At 38.6% G+C, this 3,661-nt stretch overlaps 1 pseudogene; it reads right to left on the bottom strand.

Moving 5' to 3' along the window:
* Positions 1–241: 241 nt before the first annotated feature.
* Positions 242–850, bottom strand: LOC118539895 (large ribosomal subunit protein uL22 pseudogene; annotated as a pseudogene).
* Between the last annotated feature and the right edge of the window lie 2,811 nt (positions 851–3,661).

Below are 3,661 nucleotides of genomic sequence, written 5' to 3'. Positions count from 1 at the left end.
CATGATATCACTTTTGAGATACTAAAGAGATTTGGGGTCATGGACTCCAATTTTATGAATGACATCTGGAACTTGATTCCTTTGAGTCCTTGTTCTGGTAGTTTTTTTTGTTTTTTTGTTTTTTGTTTGTTTTTTTTTGTTATTGTTGTTGTTGTTTTTTTTTTTGGTACACCCTCTTCAACCCATCAGTCAGTCAGTTTCTTATCTTTCTTTTACTTTGCATTATGATGTTTGATTATTCTTTTTTTAAATTTTTATTTGCATTTATTCTGTGCAGAATTTAGTCCCGGGCCATAAGTTTTTGTTTCTTTAGTTTCTTCTGGGATATCTTTTTCTTCTGTGCAACCTTCTCTTCTGGTTTAGGAACAATCTGCTCTTTTTCAGTAAGGATCATCTCGATATGGCAGGGAGAGCTCATGTATGGGTTAATCCGACCATGAGCCCTGTACATTCTACACCGCATTTTGGGGGCTTTGTTCACTAGGATGTGCTCAATGACCACAGAATTGACATCTAAACCCTTAAGTTCAGCATTACTTTCTGCATTTTTAAGCATGTGCAGTAAAAATTCAGCACTCTTCTTGGGCCACCGACCCTGTGTCCAGCCCCACTGTTTGGCCTGGGCACACCTACCAACTCCACCATTGTAGTGACGGAATGGCACACACTGCTTCTGTAAAGTGACGCCTTTCAGATACTTGGTGGCTTTTCGGATGTGCATACCTTTGATGGCCTGGGCAGTTTTACGTGTGTTCTTAAAGTGAACACGAAGATTTGAACCTCTTGATTTACATGATTTCATAGGGTTTTCTGGGTCAAGCAAATAGCGAACCATTTTCAGAAGTCACCTCAGGCCACTTTGATGTTTGATTATTCTAATTTATTTTTATTCAAATCTTCCATTATGACTCTGTCTAAGTCTTGCTCCTCTACCCCTACTTTGAAACTAAATTCCTAACTGCATCTTAGTTCTCCTAAATCTGGAGTACTGCCTTCCTTCAACTCAGTCTTCCAGAAATCAAGGTCTGCCTTGAATGCATTCATAGTGGCTAGACCATGACCACCTCTCACCAGATGTCCCTGATCCTAACTGTCTGCTTGATTTTGGCTCTTGCCTCCCACTTAACCCCCACCCACTGCCCACCTGTTTTCTGACCTATCATTGTTTTTTTCCTCCGTCTAGGTTTATTGAGATATAAATAACACATAACATTGTGTAAGTTTAAGGTGTACAACACCATGATTTGATACATGTATATATAGTGAAATGATGACCACAATAAGGTTAGTTACCATATCCATCACCTCCCATAGTTATGTTGGGGGTGGTGGTTACCAGAACACTTAAGATCTACTCTCAGCAACTTTCAAGTATACAACACAGTATTGTTAACTATAGTCACTTCGCTGTACAGATCCCTGGAACTTACTCATCTAACAACTGGAAGTTTATACACTTTGATCAACATCTCCCAATTTCCCATCTTCCAGCTCCTGGCAACCACCATTTTATTCCTTATTTCTATGAGTTCAGCTTTTATTAGCAATAGTCAAGACATGGAAACACCCTAAATGTCCACTGGTGGATGAATGGATAAAGCAAATATTACACATACACACAACTGAGTATTACTCAGCCAGAAAAAAAGAAGGAGATTCTGCCATTTGTGATAACATGGATGGACCTTGAGGGCATTATGCTGAGTCAAATAAGTCGGGCAGAGGAAGATGATAAATACCGTATGATCTCATTTATATGCGGAATTTATAAAAGCAAAATTTGTCTTTTTTCTTGTGGTCTTTCTCAGTCATCTATCCTTCCCTAAAGAGACTTTCATTCCAACCAGTCCCAAATTGTTCCCAAACCAGTCTGTCACATCAGTTAGAATCTGAGGGCTGCATAAAAACTGTACAGATCCCAACTATAGCCTGAAATCCAAACAATGCACCAGACAGCAAAATATGGTGGGTAAGGCTCAATAAATTTCTGCTTCATCTCAGATCTCCATCTGGGCATCTCCTTGGGGAACCCTTCTGACTTTCTCCATTGAGTTAAGCAGCTCTCCTATATATTCTCAGGCTAGTGCTGACTTTGGTCCTAATTCCTTATTATATAATTATGTGATCCACTTGCTTGTTTTCCCACTTTAAACTAAGACCCTCCAGGGAAGACATTGTAGTGTTTATTCACTCTTTTATTCCCAGTGTCTGGCAATGCACCTGACACATATTAAATAGAATAAACAGACCCAATTCTAAACTCTTTTCTTTAATTTTCCTCTCTTCTCCCTTCCTCTTTCTTGGTTCCTGTTGCATACTAACTGTAGGAATCAGGGGAAATTGTTTAATCTCTCTGAGCCTTAGTTAACTTAGTTATAACGTCTACTCCGTGGTGTTTTGCCCTTATAAGGAAATCAACAATAAGGTTGGTGTGCTTAGAATATTGGTTTTCTCAGTAGGCATTTAATAAGTGTAGCTTATTTCCATCATAAAAAATGGTGATAACCTCTCACTGCCCACCCTTGGTAAGAAGGGTAATAATGTCCTGTTTACTAAAATACTGTTTACTTTAAATACATTCTTGCATTTACACCTTGAAACACTCTGAGACAGGTACTGTAACAATCCCATTTTATCAATAAGGCAATCAAGGCTCTCAGTGGTTAAGTAAAACCCAGGACCTCAGAGTCAGTGACAGGATGAGACATAGAAAATTTCCATCCGGCGACCATACTAATCATTGCACATCTTACCTCATACCCATCTTCATTCTCTCCTTTGTTGCAGCTTCTCTGATACTGGAACCTAAATGCCCAAGTACTCCTACATTTGACAGCAGCTCTTATCATAATAAATGCTAACGAGCCCTTGGTGGAAAATTTTAGAGCTTCAGAACCCCATCTTCCTGACTAATGATGACATTGCTTAATTGACTCATTTTCCTGGGTCCTTAGAATAGTCAGGTTCTATGTGCAGGCATCTTTTTGCTAACAGGCCTGGCAAGGAAGCCGATATGGTGCTACCACATTAACAGAAAACTGGAAAGAACATGAGATTTTAAGGCTTCCACTTTTAAATCTTTATATAGTCAGCTTGACACATAAAAGTTATATTTGGATGTTATACTAATAACATGGTAAGAAAAAATAATTGCATTCTGGAAGATCAATTACTTAAGCCTCAAAGGACCAACTTGTCATGGTGAAAACCACTTATTTCTTTCTCTCCTAGTCATTTTTTTTTTATATTCTATAAAATACACTTAGCTCTTAATGGCAATACTTTTACTTCTTTCTATGGTAATTTGTATATATTTCTTAATTTTTTACATGACATTTTTATGAAGGTTGCAGATCTCATTCCCATTTAAGAATAAAGCATTATCATGTGAAAATAAGAAACAGTAAGTGGATTGAAACAAAAACTCAGTTTCTGGGCTCAGCTTCGGGAAGATGGAATACACATACTTTTCCCAATTCCTCCTTTTAAATACGACTAAAAACCCTGGGCGTTATACACCAAACAAACATAAGAAGACTGAAAGGTGGAGACAAGCCGACACACCATCTTGGGACCTCAGAACCTGGGGAATGACATGCTGGCAAGTGCTTTAGCTTTTCTTTTTGCCTGCCTATCCCAGCCCCGGTACCAGACAAGCGGG

This window comes from Halichoerus grypus, chromosome 4, assembly GCF_964656455.1.
Source record: "Halichoerus grypus chromosome 4, mHalGry1.hap1.1, whole genome shotgun sequence".
Classification (NCBI taxonomy): Eukaryota; Metazoa; Chordata; class Mammalia; order Carnivora; family Phocidae; genus Halichoerus; species Halichoerus grypus.
The sequence above is the reverse complement of the archived record's forward strand: the minus strand, read 5'-3'. Positions and strand labels throughout refer to the sequence as shown.